The following is a 19,964-nucleotide window of genomic DNA, read 5'->3' as shown; positions in this document are numbered from 1 at the left end:
CCGGTAAGTACCACAAAACCTCCTTGTACTTTGTCACAATAATTGTTGTCATTAATGCATTCTAGGTAGTGCAATAAATGCACTTTTAGGATATGTCAAACAAGGTCAAAAAATGCTTAGGCACAGCTCTGTTTGGCTAGGCGCGTTTATGTCTTCTAGGTCAAATCGGCAGTTTTGTGATGAACATACATTGTCGATTGGATAAGTTGCTGAGAGGATACACTCAAGCAGGTCCTCTAGGGAAGACTAGGATAGATCGAAGCACTTTGTGATGAACAGTGAGTACCAAGACATAGTACTTTGTGATGAACAGGGATTACTAATATATGAGCAACACTTTGTGATGAACAGGGATTACTAATATATGAGCAGCACTTTGTGATGAACAGGGAGTGCAAAACACGTAGTACTTTGTGATGAACAAGGAGTACTAATAGATAAGCAACACTTTGTGATGAACAGGGAGTGCAAAAAAAGTAGTACTTTGTGATGAACAGGGAGTACCACTAGGCTAGAAGCAACACTTTGTGATGAATAGTGAGTGTCACTAGTATAGAGCATCATATGATAAATATAAGCACTAGGATAAAGAGAAGCATTTTGTGATGAACAGGGAATGCCACTATGACTGACATGATTGATTTGCTTGACTCAAAGGTTACAACCAGAGCTGATATTTGAGGACAGAGCCGCGATTACGGTTATGGGCCTGCGACATATTTTGTATGTGCCTGAGTTTCGAGCAAATATGGGATTGCTGATTGTGTTGGCTGAGATATTGCACTTAGAGACATGCATGTTCCATTTGTCAATGGGTGAGATGACAGTCACCTTAGAGGATGTATATAGGATTTTGAGGATACCGATCGATGGGGAGTTGATACCTTATGATCAAGGTAGAGACAAGGATGCCTTGAGATGATTATTTTAGGATCTAGGACTAGAGATAAGGGCTGGACACGTGGCATGGGACATGATGACACAGATAGGATTGGCACTAGCAGCGGTGCTAGTAGGAGTGATCAGTGGGTTCCTCTGTCCGGACAGGGTGACACGAGGGTTGGTTGTAGCCAGATGTATTTTGACATCATTGTATCATGACACTTATGATTTTGATATATATATGAGATGATTCATCCTTGCGGTAGCTATATGCATGTGTACCTATGTGATGAGATGTTTCATGATGTATGTTTCTATGTTAATGCATGATATGGATGCAAATATGTATATGACGAAATGCAATATTTTTGTTCTTTTATGTTTTATATGTTTATGCAAATGCAAATGTGAATGTGTGAAATGCCAATGAATATGATAATGCAAATAATTATTTACATGATGAGAATATAAAATGTACTAACATGTGTTGTGTGCAGGATGTGATGCAATTGTGATATCTATATGTATGTATGAAATGCTTAATATGTGGTAATGCAGGTGCAACTACATGAAATGCAAATGTTTTTGGCATGTCATTATACTTAGTCATGTGATATTAGGCTACACGGACTCAAGAAGGATGATGGAAGTCAATCAAGAAAGGGGGATGAAAGACAAAATATATGAAAGTGAAAGAGCTTCTTGTGCATTATCATCATTGAGCTTTATTATGGCAAAATAGGTTATGACAATCGAGGCATATGTTCGACACAAAAAGTCATTGTACCTGTTTGCATGGAGATAAGACAGTCACAACCAAGGAATGCCCCAATTGACATTAGACTCTCAGTGTCCTCATATCCTTAGACAAGTCATAGCATTACTAAGAGACAATCTGTAGACAGCAAAAGAAAAATAGGTGACGATACCCCATCCTCGCCTTTCTAGTCAAAGACATCCTGGAGATAGAATCTCTAGTCAAAGACATCCCGGAAAAGCTAAAAGACATGTCACCAAAAGATAAAATCAAAAGAAAACTAAGACTCGACACCAACATCCACTATAGTCCTTAAGTTTAGTCTCTCTTGTCACTTGTATAAGTCTTATTTGATTGTGGTCACAATGTTTACTTTCACAAAAAGGATAGATAGCACTAAACCATAATGTTGTCTGAGTCTGTTGAAAGATTTGATTTGTTGAAGCCCATTGCTGTTGTATCTCATCTAAAATTGACTGACTCCATGAAAATGATACTTTATTGTTGATTGACAATGTAGATGTTGCTTTATTGTGGATTGTGAGCGGATAGACTGAAGAAAACTGGAACAAATTGTACTCCTCAAAACATGTGATACTCTCAATTCCACACCCATCACTAGACGTAGGATTTGCCTTAGCCACAGATAGGATCTAATTTATTATGGATGGAAAGGGGTGAAAAAGAGGGATATTATGAATGGCTAACCAATCTTGGGTAGATCAATAACAAGCCATGATGGGAATGTGTAAGTTTATTATGAATGAATAGGTCGTGAGTGTGTGCAAAGTGAAGTGATGAAAGAGAATCCTGAAGGAGGGAGGAGCAATGTCTCTACACATGGCACTGGTGACCCAGTTTTCACCATGGTACTTGCCTAAGGCACCACCGAAGTGGTTTTCACTGTTGGACGAAATGTTTTTTTTTTTTGTTTTTCAATTTTATTTTTTTTTATTTTTTTATTTTTTGTGTGTCACAAGGCACCTGTTTGCTAGGTTTTCAACAAGTAATGATTTTTTATGTTTTTATGATTTTTTTTTTTGTATTTTTTTTTTAAAATTTTTTTTGTATTTTTAAATTAGGATACTCTGAAGAGCTATGTGTAAAACCTGCGAAGGTGCATGTTGTTGATAGGATCCTCCAAAAGTTCACCCACTATGGTTGAGATTTGATATGTACCAGATCCATAGAGTGTTGTAATGATGTAAGGACCAAGCCAGTTTGGTTCAAACTTTCCCTTCTTCTCTCTGTCTTGCTGATTTTTGGGATTTTTTCTGAGAACTAAGTCACCCACCTCAAATGTGTGAGGCTTTACTTTATGATTGTAGCTCCATTGTTCCTTGACTGAATGATGTGTATCTTGAGTGATTGTCTTCCTTGATAAAGGAATTGAGATATAATTACTAGTTTGTGGACTACGTTTTCCCATATGCGTGTCACCTAAAGAAGTTTGGGCATCCTTGATAACAAAGTCCCTCAAAGAAGCTCCATTAAAGGTCCATGATGTATCACCAAAAGGGGATGGATGTGTGGAACAAGTGGATGAGTTATGAAGGCTTATGACTGTGAAAAGAAGTGAAAGTAGGATAGCATGATGGAGACTTAGGATCAACAAGTGTTCTTTTTTACTTGAAATTGTAGAACTTTTGCCCCTAGTTATTTTGATATTAGGGGAGATCAACTCTTGTTCCTTTTCTTTCATAGGATTTTTATCCTTGACTTTGATTTTTGTAGAGTCCAATAGCTTTTCATTTTGATTTGAACTAAAGGACTTCTCTCTATTTTTGACTTTTAGATTTTTCTTTTCAAAGCTTGATTTTTTATCCCAATGAGTAAGGGATTTTGTGATTCTTGTTGATCCAAGTCTGGGAGAGGAGTGGAAATGGAATGAGTGGATAAAATGGTAGAGCTATGTGAGTTCTCAAGAGGGATGGCGATACACCCAATATATTCTTCATTGGAACCACTCTTAGGACTATTGACATCAAAAGATGCTTGCACCACTAGAGGAGATTTGCATTTAGACTTAGTAGCCACAACACTAGGTGGTTCACACCCAATTCCTTGATATTGCAAATTGTTTATAGGTTGTTCTTGTTGATTGAATACCTTAGGAGATAATGGGAGTTGATCAACATGAAAGATATACTCACCACATCCCAGGTCTTTAATCTTTAATTTTTCTTTGATCTCTGCTTGTTTTGATGTCGAAGGTTTCAAGGATTCTAGATCCACATATGCTGAAGATGGAATAGCCTCTCAATTGACTGGTATTGTTATTTCTGATCGAGGTCATAGATTGTTGTAATATATGAATGGATTTGGATCCGCTTTGATGTTCACTTCAACTCCATTGTATGGAAACTTAATACATCGATGATATGTAGATGGGACTGCACTCATCTCATGAATCTATGGGTGTCCTAGCAATATGTTGTATGTGAGATCTAGGTCTAGGACTTGACAAACCACATCCTTTGTAATTGGCCCAACTCTAAGAGGTAAGGTGACTGTGCCCTTGGATGAATGCTCTTCATCATCATATTCCTTGATGGTAATTTTGTTCGTAGAATTCACAGCTTTATCAGAATATCCCAATTGTTTAATAGTGCTCAATGTACAAATGTTTAGACCTTCTCCTCCATCTATGAGGACTTGTTTTATTCGATGTTTGTGTATGAAGGCTTCAATGTGTAAAGGTGCATTATGTGGCTGACTTACGGAGGTGTCATTGGCTTCTGTGAATGTAAGTGAGTGTGGAATGGAAAGGTATCCCACCACGGCTTGAAACTAGTCCACATTCAAATCAGTGGGGACAATAGTGTCTCTCAAGATTTTGTCAAGAATAGCTTTATGTGTGGGGGATATGCATAAGAGCTCGAGGATTGAGATCAGTGTGGGTGTTTTCCCTAACTGTTCTACAAGATCATACTCAGGCTTAGGTGATGAGGAAGTGGTATTTTTGGCTGGAGCACCTTGCAAAATGAATTTACCTCGATGAGTTGTAACATTACATTCAGAGGTAGGTTCAGAAGAAGATCCAATGCCTTTTAGGACAATCTTGGGTCTTTGGGTAGAATTCTCGGGTGTTTTGTCCTTGATGATAATGGTAGAGACATAATTATCCATCAAAATGTGATTGACAATCAAATCATAGTTATAAGATGCTCTGGTATAGTTGGTTTGGTCATCTGTGGCTTTAGCTTTTCCCTTGTCATGTTTTGGGAATGGTTCCTTAAACATCTCATGTTCTTGATTGGATGAGTTTCCTTCAATCTCAATGTCACCTCTATCAATGAGATCTTGTATGATGTTCTTTAGTCGATGGCAATTTCCTATTTTATGTCCTTTGCTCTTATGAAATTCACAATATTCATCATCATTCCACCAATTTGGTTTAACCTTTGGCTCATATGGATGAAAATCTGGAACTGTGATTACTTTGTTTGCCACTAGCTTCTTGAAAACTGACTCAAGTGGTTCTCCCAATGGGGTGTACTTCCTTCATGATCTAGAAGTTGTCTGAGTATTCACTTGATTGTTTGTAGAGCTTGATCCCGAAAAAATGATTTTGGGTCGCACTGTATTGGCATCAACAACACCATCATTGACTGTGTTCTTGTTTTTATTCCAAAATCTTGGCTTATCTTTTCCTTTAAAGTCATCTTTGTTTTCCTTGAATATCTTAATGAATCCTTGTTCAATTAGGACCTTTTCTGTCGCTAAGCCTTTTTCAATGATGTCCTTGAAGGTGGACAAACAAGCTTTCCTTAAGTCATAGCCAATGTCTTTGTTAACATTTTGGGTGAACATCTCTACCATTTGTTTTTGTGGAATTTCACAAGAGCATCTGCTAGCTAGATTCCTCCATCTTTGTAAAAATGATGAAAAAGATTCTCTATCCTTTTGTTTGGTGTTGCACAAAGTAGTGATTGGTATGTCTATCTCTATGTTGTATGAGAAATGTTGAATGGATGCCTCTGCTAAGTCACCCCATGACTTAATACCAGGTGGAAGTTGGGAGAACCATTCCATAGCTTGATCACCTAAGTTTTGTGGGAATAATCTCATCAAATATGTCTCTTCTGTTGCTACCTCAAAGCAAGCTGTGAAAAATTGTCTTATATGTGCCTTAGGATCCCCTTTTCCTCTGTACTTATCAAACTTAGGTGTCATGAAATGTGTAGGAAAAGGAGGCATTGGAATTCTCTTGTCGAATGGATAGGGACATATGTCTCTCATTGTGTAAGTTGGCTTCGATGTATTTATGTCCTCCATTTTCTTTTGTAAGTCCCTGATTTGTTGTTCCAAATTGCTCTTAGGTGGACACCGACTTCTTGGACCAAACCCCATGCTTGAGGCACCAATTGGAGGAGGAGCATGTTGCATATATGGATGATATTGATCATACACATGTTCATATGGAGGAGGTATATAATGATGTTGCGCATATGGACCACTTGGTATAGAGTCATGGTGAGGAATGGAATATCTGCTTTGTCCATGTATACCATACTCTATAGGAATGTCATGAGTTTGTTCTAGTGTGTTGCCCCCAAATTTGATGCAGGGTTTCCTTGTGTCCAAATTTTGAGCATGCCTTTGGATATCCAATTGCTTTGGTGGTAGGTCTTTAGCATTAGCATGTGCTTGAGTGTATTTTTTTACATAAGACTTCCATAATGGTCTGCGAAGATGAGTATCATATGCTTGACCATGTGTGTATGGGACCTCTGGTTTTTGAAATAGAGATGATGGTGATTCAGGCACAAGATGTGGCCCTCTATTGCCTCCACTATTAGGCCTCCTTTGATCCATGTTGGAGTGAGGTTGTTGCACAGGTCGATTTTCTATTATTTGAGACATGTCAAAATCATGAGGGATCTTGGTTCCACTTTGTGCCATCACTTGTAGAAAATATTGTCTATCTCTCCTCATTATTTCCTCAACAAATCTATCAAAATGAGGATTCATAATGGTGTCTTCCACTTCTGCTGAATGTACGAAAAAGTTGTCCATATTGTCATTGTGTGTATCATTATTGTTTGTAGTGTCCATGTGCTCAACATTTGGAATGTTTATATAAGCATCCCTATCAGGTAATGTAGTATGATCAGAATTGAAAAAGATATCATTGTCATACTCATAGGAGCTCATGTTTGTGGACTCTTGAGCCTCTTTAGTTTCTCTCCTAAATTTTTGGGAATGGGTTTCAACCATGAACTAGGTATTGACCAAGATGTGTGAGACTAGATGAAAATGGAAAAGAGTATGGAAGACCAAGAGTTGGATGGAATGTAAATGAATTTGAGGTTTACTTGCAATGTCCAAAATGTAAGACCAAGTATGTATGTAGTAGAGTAGGTGTGGCTTCCAAAGAGATGATAGTTTCTCTTGATGAGGTAAGTTGACTTTGACTCTAAGTAAGACCAAATGAGACCCAAAGGTGATAGACCTTGATGAGGGACCACTTAGCAAACTGTTTTTGTATGTAGTGTGTTGACAAAGTATGATGAGGACAAGCAAGTGACCTTTTGACTCAGGTTTAGACAAATGTGAATGTAATGTAAGGTGTAAAGCAATGATGGACTTTGTGAGACCCAAAGATAGGTTGAATGCTAGATGAAAACCTGAAGAGATAGCTTAAGAAGCTCAAGAATTCTGAAACTGATTGCTCTTGTTTGTTGGATTATAAATTTTTCCAATTTGTGAAGTTGTTTGTTGTGACCAAATCTGAAATTTTGACTATATTTCCATGACAAGAGGACACAATGTTGATGAAGACTCAATATTTGCAAGTGTCTAGACTCAAAATGACTCAAAGAAAAATGTGTTGTTTGATGTAAAAAAAATTTGCATACACTTGAAGACACAAAAGACACAATGTTTTGTTGTTTGGTCTTCAATATTTGATTGTTCAAAATAAGTCAAGCACAATTCTTATGGTTGGCCAGGACAATAGTTGTTGATCCCACATGGAGTTTCCCCCAAGGCTACGCTATTCAGAGTGGATACTTAGATGCTTGACCCCACTGGCTCTAGCCTCGACACTCACTTCTCAGGGTAGCCAAGCATCAGTCCCCACAAAAACTCCCCGTGGTGAACTTTGCATCTCTACTAAGAACCATATGTGTGTGGGCTGCTACCAAAGGTCTGACCTCCTGCCCCAACAACTAGAAGGATTTTGGCTTCTAAAATAAAAAGGTGCTAGTAAGGGCATCCGCTCATGTGGCCATACATGCAGCACTTTTAGATCTGTAAATACAAAAGGCTCTCAGTCGGTAGGGGTTACGCCCTACAACTAATCAAATAAATTTAATCAAACGGGTTTATGGGGAGACATAGTGTCGGTATGAACTAATCAGCACATGTTATCCATAGTTTTCACCATGAATATAGTTGTTTATAGTAGTTTGGAAGAAGATAGCTTTTCTTTTGCTACCACTTGGGTCATTCTCTCCTCACTAGTAGTCCTAATCACCACATAGGGAGATAGGCCCTCTAAAGATTAAACAAAAAGAGCCTATTGCCTAAGACACAAAGGACACTAGTTCAATTTTAGTGCACCAATTGAAGTGTTTGATAATCTATGAAAACAAGGCACACAATAAAGATCAAAAAACCTTGCCAAGGTCCTACAACAAAGATTTGTTAGTAGTTTGGATTGTTTCAAATGATCACCCCTTCCTGCAAGCACACAAGTTAAGTAAATTTTAGATCCAAAAGACTTTGTGAAATAGGGGCCTTCAACAATGCATTTTGTTGACCAATTCAAAGATCTGCTTCATCATAAAGAAAAGACCACCTGTAAAATTTCAAGAGATTTCCAAATATGTAAGAAAATCCAAAACATTTGCTAATTTGCTCCAAAAATTAATTTTTTATGAAAAATCATAAAAAATTCATACAAAATGCAAAATTGATCCAAAAAATCTGAAATTTTTATTGGAGAGTCCTGATAGTCTTCCAAACCTACATAAAAAACTTTCTACAACAAATCCAAGCAGTTTGTGAGATATGAGTAAAATAATGCAAAACCTTAATTTTCAAAGATCCAATTTTTTAGGAATGATTTTGTATCAAATTTAAAATTTCAAAGAATAGATCCTATGTATAATTCTAAGAGATTTTCAAAAATGTAAGAAAATCCGAAAAAATTGCTAATTTGTTCTCAAAATAAATTTTTTATGAAAAATCATAAAAAATTCATATAAAATGAACCTTTAATCTTAAAAATCTGAAATTTTTACTGAACATTTCTGATAATTTTCTTGACCTGCAAAAACAATTTATGCCAAAAGTCGAAGTTGTTTGGGAGTCTGATCAAAATAAGGAAAAACCCTAATTTTCAAAGATCCAATTTTTAGGGAAATATTTTGCATCAAAATTAAAATTACAAAGAACAGATCCTATGTATAATTATGAGAGATTTCCAAAAATGTAAGAAAATCCAAAAAATTCGCTCATTTGCTCTCAAAATTAATTTTTTATGAAAATTCATAAAAAATTCATAGAAAATTAAAATATGCTCTAATAGATCTGAATTTTTTTTTCGAGTTCCTGATGCTGTCTTCAACCAGAAAAAAAAATTTGGTGCAAAATTTCCAAGCCGTTTGTGAGATATGATCAAATCTCTCCAAGATCTTGATTTTGTGTCCAAAACCCTAGTTGCACAAGGTTATTCTCCAAATTGTTTTACAAAACAACAATGTAGGGTTAGAAAAATCTACAAAAACCACAGATCTAACAAAAATCCATGTCCCACGGAGTGAAAGTGGAAACAACAATATTGAAAGACTAAATAGATTCAACCACAAAACCCTATCCTAACAACAACAAAGATCCACCATAACATATGAAGATTACCTAAGACAATGCAAATGAAATGAAATCACAAATATTATACCATCACATGTCCAATAGGGTTTCGGATCTCCATTCTTCCTTTCTCCATTGATCTTGCTTGATATATTTGCTCTCAGATTTTATGTGTGCACAAGAGCTCAACAAAGAACGAAAATGTGGTTGCAAGTAGGATCGCATATGAAAGTGTAAAGCGTAGTCGGGGCTAAATGCATAGTGAGTGTAATCAATTGATTAGGATGCATAGATTGATTAGGGTTGATAATGAAGGAAGCATCTCCTTATATAGAAGATACTATAAGAAATGAAGGGATAAGATTGAGAGGTGTTAAAGATAAATGTTCGGCTCTGATTAAAGGGTAGGTAAAGAAAATAAGAAAATAATAAGAGGGTAGGTAGTGTATGAATTAAGAAATGAATGACATGTGTCATGGGTAGAAAAGGTTAATGAATTAATTAAATAAATAAAGATTTATTTAATTAATAGAGGAAGTAGGATCAATTAAATAAATAAAATATTTATTCAATTTAGGAAAAGGATAATTTAAATAAATAAATGTATTTATTTAAATGAGAAATAAAACTAGAAGAGGATAAATGAATTAATTAAATAAATAAAGATTTATTTGATTAATAGAAGAATTAGGCTAAAATAATTAAATAAATTAAATATTTATTTAATTAGACATGACAATTTTAGGTGTCTACAGATGCTATCCTGCTTGCTTAGAATATTGGATTCTGGTTGCAGTGAGGGTTTCACCGGCAGAGCTTTTAGTGGAGATCTTTGATGAATTGCATAAGTGGTGTTGGTGCAGCTTCTGATGGAGTTTCAAGATGGTGTTGGTGATCATGTTTGACACTTGGCATTTGGAGATCATTGTTGAAGCATGTGGACCTATACTTGGTCCCGGTTGATCTAGGTTATGGGTTGGCTTTAATGTAATGTCTAGATAGGACCTATTGATCTATTTCTGGGATGTCTTATGTGTTGATATTACTTCTTGGTCTAAGGATGACATGGTTTGTAATTATGTAATTTTTTTATTGTCTGGTGGCCGACCTGATTGTTTATGGTCAAGGGTTTGTATAAATAGATGTAAGATCTCATTGTAGATCATCATGGTTAATGTAAGAGGTCATGGTCAAGGAATGTAATGTGCAAATAATGTAATATCATTTAGGAAGAGGAGTTGTTCGATCATTGGAGATCGAATTGGGTTTATGTAATAGGATTTAGTCCTTCGGTATTGACCTTAACTAGAACTGTACTCTGGCATAGGAGATGCTATCTTTTGCAGTTCAACACTTCTCCAAATTCTTGTCTGGATTTCTATGTATTTAGTGAGGCTCCTTTTGTGATGTGTAGTGTGCTCTAGGTTGTTGGCCTTCCTGCAAGTGTAGGCCCCATCATTGTAATTCATATACTTACTACAAAAGTATTATCTAATTGTGGGTAGGCTTCCCACCATGGTTTTTCCCTTTACCGATCTTTCCACGTACACATATTGGTATTGTGTGGATGACTTTTATTATGTGATTATTGTTTATTCTTAATTGGATTAACTTCGATTTCGGTATCATTATTTTGGGTTCCAGTATTAGAGTTTTAATTGCTAAATATTCCTATAATCTGTGACAACTCATTCACCCCCTCTCAATTGTCTTCTGATTATCTAAACTGTCTAACAATTGGTATCAGAGCTTTGGTCCTCTCTGTTAAAATCTTAACTACTTGAGGAAGATCCTATGGCGACTAACAATTCAAGTTCATCTAGTTCTTTTGGATCTATCTTTCAAAGGGATATTCTGAGACTTGATGGAACAAATTACACAGTATGAAAGATTCAGATGGAGACTCATCTAAGATGTCTTGGAAAGGAGATTTGGGAGATCACACAGAATGGTATCACACCCTATAATCTAGGATCAGGAAATCCTCCTCCAAAAAACCTAGACAAGGAGCTTGAGAATGATTATAGAGCAAGAGAAGCCCTCTTGTGTGCACTTTATGATCAACAAATAATGGGATTAACAAACAAATCATCTGGAAAGGCTATATGGGATAAGTTGGAGACTCTTAATGAAGGTGACCCTATAGTGAAGATTGTTAAACTTGATGGTTACTGGGTGAGATATGAAAACCTGAAGATGGAAGAAGATGAAAGGATTACTACATTCATGGAAAGGGTAAATAAGATTGTTATGGGAATTCAATGTTGTGGTGGAACTCTGAGCGAAGATGAAATTGTTTCTAAAGTCCCGAGAGCCCTACCATCAGCTTACAAAATGAAGGCTACTTCTATTAATGAGTTGAGAATAATGGATAATACATCTATCAACAAAGATACTTTGGTTGGGAAACTATCTTCTTTTGAGCTTGAGGAATTTGGACCTTCTAGAGCTATGAAGACTGAACCTACTTTTCATGCATCTACATCTACAACGAGTAAGAAAGACTGGAAATCTTTATATGCAAAGGAGTTAGAAGATATGAAGAGAGAAGATGATGAGTTTGAGAAACTTGAAGCACTATTTGCTATAAGAGTACCTAAAGGACCGGTAGGAAGTAAGTATGAAGGAAAAGCACCTTTTAAATGTTTTGCATGTAGTAAGATTGATCATTTTGCATCTAGATGTCCTTAAAGGAATTCAAGATTTGAAGAAAGAGTTAAAAGATCATTTAAGCCTAACCCTGGATATCAGAACAAGTACAAATAAAAGAAAAACAAAGACAAACCATGCTACATAGCAGATGAGGAAGGCATTACTGATTCAGATGATGAACCTGTAGAAGACTCTGCTAGTGGATTTGACAATGGGAAGGAATGGGTATTCCTAGATATCAAGGAAGATGATCCAGGATTGGAAGAGAATGTACTTGAAGAGAAGGCACTTGCTGCTAAAACTAATGACAAGGATGAATGGGTAATTGACAGTGTTTTTTCACATCATATGACTAGAGATAAAGGGAAGTTTTTGTCTTTGCAAGAATTTAATGTTGGACTAGTTAGATTTGGAGATGACAAGGCATGTATGATCAAAGGAAAAAGAACTATATCATTGGAGGGTAAGAACAATGCTGACAATGTTTATTATGTTGAAGGTTTGAAGCATAATCTTTTGAGTGTAGGACAATTGGTAGACAAGGGATTTCAATTATAGTTCAAGGATGGAAAATAAAAAATTATTAACAAATCTGACTTGGAGATTGCAACTGGTACATAGACAAAAGCTAACATATTTCATTTGAACTCCGGTGAGAAGACATGTTTGATTACACAGATTCATGAGAGTTGGCTATGGCATAAAAGGTTGTGTCATGTGAATTTTGATTGCATTGTGAAGATTAGTTCAACTAAGGCAGTTAGAGATATGTTAGATACTTGGTTTTATAGTTGCACATGTAATTATTTTCTCTTATTATTTGCTATGACCAAGCTATCTTGAATTCCTTTGATGAATTCCCAAGCAGTTCTGAGTTCATCTTCTAGTTTGATATTCTTCAATTTTTCTACATCAAAATCTTCAAGAGATCCTTCCAATTATTGTCTCAATCTTTCCATCGGTACCAGTTTCATAATCTTCCTCAAGCTATTAGGCTTCTACAAATAGAGGACTAGGATCTAATACCAATTGTTAGATACTTGGTTAGTCCCAAAGACACTGAGAGGGGAGGGTGAATCAGTGTCTAATTGGTAAATGAAAGAATTTAAACTTATTTACAACTTTACAACCCAAATTAATATACTAGTAAGCAAGTAATAATGCAGTAAAGAGAAACAAAAGAATAAGCATGAATGCACACCATAACATAGATATTTTTGGCGAGGAAACCCGGTAATGGAAAAACCTCAGTGGTATTTGTGACCCACAATATTTACTCAGTGGCAAATATGAATAAATATTACTAAGTACAATAGGGGCCTGCACATGTAGGAAGGCCAACTGCCTAGAGCTCACTACTCAACAACAAAAATGGAGTCTCACTGACTACACAATTGGATGGTTAAATCCAATAACAATGTACTACTCAAAATAACATTTGCAATGTTGGATTCAATATCAGTTTAAGCTTTGTTTGATACCTTTACCAAAACATTTCTTTGCTCTGCTCTTCTTCTTATTCACTCTTAAGATGAATACAACAAAATGCATATACAATTATTCACTTTCATATATTGCTTACATACATACTCTCACACACTTCAAATAACCTACAAGATCTCATACAGATACGAGTCTTTACAATACATCATGTCGGCTATGCAAATATAATATTACATTACAATACATTTTGCATAAACAATATTATTTCCAAGTCAGCTTGGACTGTCAGTCTAATCTACTGCCAGTGTGAATAAACCTTTGTAGTGACTATTGATGTCGGTAGGTGAAGTTTGTTGCCGGTAGAACTTTTGAACCCTGTTACCAATTGGTTGCCATCAATGACAACATCAACCATTCTCATATGAGTGTATAATGCTAACAATCTCCCCATTTGGCATTGATGGCAACACTCATGAGAAAAATCCAAAACTGATATCCAAAATTTGAAGTCCAAAAATTGAGAGTGCTCCCCCTGAGCAAGTGATCTCCTTCTATATATTTTTCTCATTACACCACTCCCCCTTTGACATCAATGACAAAGGATGTCAAAAGTATCAAAAATTCAAAATTTACCTAGAAACTTGTAGTCGATTATGTACAATCTGAAAAATGTCTACGAAAACCAAGTTAAGACCTTGCAAAAACTTTGTGCTATCATAAATTAGTGTCTTTGTCTACAGGATCATCTTGGTGAGATAATGCATCTATTGCTCCGGTGATCTTCCCCCTTGAATAGTTGCCTTAGATAGCTCATTCCGGTGTGTTATGTTGGCATCTTTGATGATAATGTTGTGATTGTCATTGATGGACACACGCTTGCATTGAGATCACTTTTGTATGTATAAGTTAAAGCTCAACTGGTACTTGTTCCAACTGGTATGATGCATTATAGTCCTTAGACTATTGGTTTTTTGCAAAAAGTGATTACCTATCTCGAGCGATATGTAGACCCCAAGTGGTTCAAGGATCTCAAGCGGTATGAAGGATCAAAGCGGCAGAACACATATTTCCCAGTCTTCATTTTGTCAAACTGTCAACCGGTATTTTGCTTAAATCGTTATTTTGTATGAACCGGTAATACTCTGTGATGAGTTACCAACCGACATTTTGTGATGAGTTACCATCCATCAATTGTTTGACGGTGCCAACACTTCAATGGTGCTTTTTGTGTCATGTTATAGAATATGTCTAGATGCATTGAACCTAGGAAATTGTATTGTAATCTTATTGGACCGACATGAAATCAGATTCCCTTAAAAGGACATCATGTCTACCGTTTTAGGTTGTTGCTAGGGTTGAAGGTGGTTGATGAGTTAGAGAGAGTATGAATGTGTAGAAGACTAAAGTAATGCTGAAATGCATTACGAATGAGCTATCAATGATCTAACCAAACAATCTATGTTATTAGCTAGATCACTCACTTGCTGATTACTCACATCTTCGACAAGTCTGAAGCCCTTAACTGGGTAGGCCCAAAAGCCTTTTGTAAATCCTCTAACAAGGTGGTTCACATCTGTGGATCTAAAATCCTCTAGCAAGGTAGTCTTTAATCAGACTTATCTCCTAACAAAGATTGAGATTACTAACAGGATCTGTTCTGGTAAAGAATATTGTATGACCTTAACTGGTCTGGTTCCTATTATGCAGATAGTTACTTGTGAGTTCCATCTCACCGTGGTTTTTCCCATTTGGGTTTCCACGTCAAAATCTCCTATGTTATGGTGTTTGTGCTTCTATGGTTGAATGCATTATTTTCTATTTGGTTTGCATGTGTGCTAACTGGTTTGTCTGCTAAACTGTTTTACCGATTTACTGTTAGTCTAGCAAAGTGTTTAAGTACATAGATTTTTGGCATACTATTTCACCCCCCCCTCTTAGTATTCATCAATTGGTATCAGAGCCAAACTTTCTATAAGTTTAACCACCTAGAAAGAGATATGGGGGAATACACATTGAGGGAACTTACTCATCGGCTCACTCAGTCTAAGCAAGCCTATGATGATCTTATGGTCAAATATAAGGCATCTCAAGCAAAAATGAGAGAACATGCTGAAAAGCTGATGGAGCTATCTGAAAATAGTTCCTTTGATGAAGCGGACATGGAAGCCCTGATTCAAGAAGTAGAAAAGCTGAATGAATCCAATTCCAACCTAAAAAAAGAATTGGAAGGACTAACTATTTGAATGTGTCAAGAGCTTGAGAACTGGAGGAAAGCTGAAGATCTGGTCAAAGACAAAGATCATGAAAACTCCAAGTTAAAGCAAGAGATCAGTGCCCTAACTGCTCAAATCCATGTGAAAAAAGTGGAAAAGGAAGACATGCAAGGAGAACTAAACATTGCCATCTATGAAAATGAAAACCTGATGGAAACAAATGCTACTATTTCCAAAGAACTCTCTGAGTCAAAGGAAATACTTGCTAAGTTCAACAAGAGTACTGTCAAGCTAGAGAAAAAGATTGAATCTGCCAAACCTGTCAAGAATACTAATGGACTTGGTTATTCCAGTCATGAGGAAGGTGAGACCTCTAGTACAAATGCTAGAGCATCAAAGAAACAACTGACATCAAAGGATAAAGGTAAGCAAAAGTTTAAACCTATTTTCTTTAACTCTCTTAAAGAAGGACATACTGCCAATGTGTGTAGGAGTAAGGCTTACAATAATTTTCTGTATTTTCTAAATGAAAAGCCTAGATCCTATAAATTCAATGGTAACTATTATGCATGCAACAAGTTTGGGCATAGAGTATCTGAATGTAGGTTTGATATGAACAACACTGGTAGATATCCTTAGAGGACTCAAGGAGTTGGTCTTGAACCCTTTGTGAACTAAAATCACAACCAGTTTAATGCCTTCAATCATCAGTCAAGAAGTGGTGGCTATCAAGCAGCAACTGGATGGAGAGAAAACTATTTGATCTTTCATGACCATGGTCACACTGCTACAACATGCAGGAGGAAGAATGACAACATGAATAATGGACCTTGGAGAGCACCTGGAATGGTCTACTATCATTGCAACAAACTAGGTCACATTGCCAAATTTTGTAGATCAAGAAAGAACATATCAAATGACATACCAGTCACTCTAGAAGGAAAGATTGATATTGACACTATTCAAGTGGATATGAACAAAACTTGGAAGAAGAAACTAGAAGTGTTGCAACAAGAACTAGTTTCTACACCTAGTGTGGAAATATCGAAACCAAGAAACTAAGCATCAGAAAAGCTTAGGGGGAGCAAACGGTGAAACACTACGAACCCCTAGTTTACACCAGTAAAAGACCTTGACTGGTATGTGATACCTGTCATTTTGCAGAAGACCAAAAATGGTAACAAGAAAATTAGGGTTTATGCCCTAATAGTGGAGCATTTATTACGGTAAGTGAGGAATATGTTTAAAAGGAATTTTCAAATCATTTCTCACTATCATTTTTCGAGTGAAGAAGTTTTTCAAGTGTAGAGCAAAGAAAAAGTGATTTGTGTTGTGATTCAAAGAAATCTCAAAACCCTGAAGAAGATTCAAAAGCAAATTCCAAATGGTCAAAAGAAGAACTCAAAGCGGTGACTCAGCAACCGACGAAGTGGAAGGCAAAGTGGAATTTGCAACCCCTAAATTCTCGATTTTCGAAAGGTACTTCTCGAGTTTTTTTGTTTTGTCATGGCTTCCACATCTCATGATAGTTCTAGTGCAACTGTCAAATCTATGGATTTCATTCAAAGAAAATCAAAATATAATGCCTTGTCTCAAGTACCAGCTGGGGTTATAGTAGAAGAAAGGATTTCAGATTACATAGACTGCAAGATCGAAGACCTAGGGTCTCTTGTGATCCATTCTCAGCTAGGTCTATTCTATGGGAAGGATAAAAAGATCAAACCAGAGTATAGCATCTTGGAGAAGAAAAAGCTTCACAATGCGGTTTACTTCCTAGAGGATTTCATAGATGAACACATTAGAATAATTCTAAGCAGAGTTCATGGTGACAAGATGTACCTAGAGCATACGCATGATATCACACCGCAAGCTATTCATGTTTTCACCAATTTCTACAATATAGGGGAAGTTCTAGCCCTAAGGAAGGTCAGCAAGACTGAAATGTCCAAGCTCACCGGTTCAGTGAGTGACTCATCTGGCATGACCGTCAACTCAATCAAGGATGATCTGTTCAAGTATGCCTGCATGGTGATAGGCTACCGGACATTCTCTACCAGTAGAATTAACTCTGTATCTACTGCAGCAGTAAATGCTACTTACTGGATGATCAAAGAAGATGCATCATTTGATCTGTGCACCTGTATGCAAAGACAACTTATGTTGAATCTTAAGTCAATCAAATAGGATAATGCACTAAGATTCAAGTTCGGACAACTACTGGTAGGGTTATTCTTCTACTTCCAAGGTTATTTCCCAGGAGTTGGAGATATTCAGTGGTCTGCCAACCAACCGGTTACCAAGTGTAAAGCGGAAAATCGCGATCGAACCCTAGTTGCTCTCCCCTCTTCCAACTCCAAGGAGAGAGAAGGGAGATTCACTAGGGTTGATGGTTTTCACTTAGGGGAGAGACTTTACATTCAAAAGAGGGGTTGAAACCCACAAGATTTAATCCCACGCAATGCAAGATTGGATGCTAAATGTGTTTCAAGGGTTATGACAGTAAGGCTACCCTCTTTTGTAAAGAATGTGCATAGAAGAATTAAGCTAGGAATGCATAGAAAGTGACAAAGATTCGCTTATAAACTGAGTTAGGGATGTAGGATGAAGCTGCAGACCTGGAATTAGCAGTAAAATGTCGATATGGCGCTATCCTGCAAATTTGAGCAAAAGTTGTCAGGACGATGGCACCCGAGCGCCACGGTCCTTCGAAAAATCCACGAAACGAAGGGGGATCTGTTCATCTCTGCACAAGGATTCCAAATCTTCAATTTCAGCCGCGTACCTGCAACCTACACATAGAAAAGCGAAGACGATTGGGGGGTTAGGGATTAGGGGTTTGCCTTTAGGTCAAACCCCAATTTTGGAATTAACCAAGTAATGAGCAATGCTGTAAATGTAAATGTCTGTAATGTAAAACAAGTACTAATACCTTGTTGTAAGGATGTTTGTATCCTTATGTGTGAAGGTATAGATGTTGTTGTTTGTTGTATGTTGTAGTAGTATGTTTTAAGTGATCTCCTCTTCAATGGTTGAATCCTTGTCTTGAATGCAACACTTAGCCTTGAATGGAGACTTGAAATGATCAATTGCTTGAAGGAATGCTTGAATGCTTGAATGCTTGAGTATAGTTTCCACGCCTTTTCCATCATATCCTCTTCATCTCCCAAATGAGAGAGAAAAATGTAGTTTATATACTTGCCAATTAGGGCTGATAGACTGATTTTCCCGACCTTAGGCCGACCAGGAAAGATAATTTTCCAATTTGCAAACATAAAGACCCGAGACCCCTTAGGAGACCGAGCCCAAAATAGGCCCAGGGACCAGGGTGCTAGGCGCCATGGTCCTGGGGGACCAGGGCGTAGGGCGCCCTGGTCCTGAAGGACCAGGGCGCTAGGCGCTCTGGTCCCACCTCCCAGGACAGCAGGGTGCAAAGGAGGTTCAAGCCAGGGTGCAAGAAAATGCAGTTTTCAATGTCATAATCAGGTTTCGGGGTCTCCATTCAGGTTGCGTGTTGCGTCGCCATTGTGAAGACCCAAATGCAGTCGAAATTGCAAGTGTCGCAATTTTAGGATGCTACATTTAGCCCCCACTTTAGCGGGAGTATATATGCTCATACTTCCGGTAAAGTACAAGGAAACAATATTGAAAGACTTTCACCACGTCAAGGAGGCAAGACACACCAAGCCCCCAGTGGACTAAGGATCTTACGACTTCGATTGACAAAGTAAAAGGGAAGATCACGAGGGAGAACCATGACTGTCAGTAGTAAGGTTCCCTCACTATGAGTCATGCAAGAGAAATACCAAAAATTTTCAAGGCAAAGCTGAGTTCTCCAAGAAATTTTCATGTATCATGAAGGGATAGACAGGGTGTATGCCCCCCTATGTTTAAGCGATCGCACATGCCTCAACGGGGGTGATTGTTTTAACGTAGTGATACACATAAGACATGAGAAAGGAAAGGAGCACGTTATCACAAGGATTTAGCCCCCAAGTGTGAGATAAACCCAAGGATAATAGACACAAAACACAAAGCACGAGGTGACTTCGCTTTCCTTGGGGTCAGTATGCTATATGATTATTCATGTATATCATATGTATGTATGCATAATTGTTCTTCATTCCCCAATCAAGGAAGGTCACCTAGAAGAAGGGAACACATGTGTCTTTTGAGTCAACATGAGAGAGACCAAAAGAGAT

This window comes from Cryptomeria japonica, chromosome 8 (assembly GCF_030272615.1).
Source record: "Cryptomeria japonica chromosome 8, Sugi_1.0, whole genome shotgun sequence".
NCBI lineage: Eukaryota > Viridiplantae > Streptophyta > Pinopsida > Cupressales > Cupressaceae > Cryptomeria > Cryptomeria japonica.
This window is presented reverse-complemented; position numbering follows the sequence as displayed.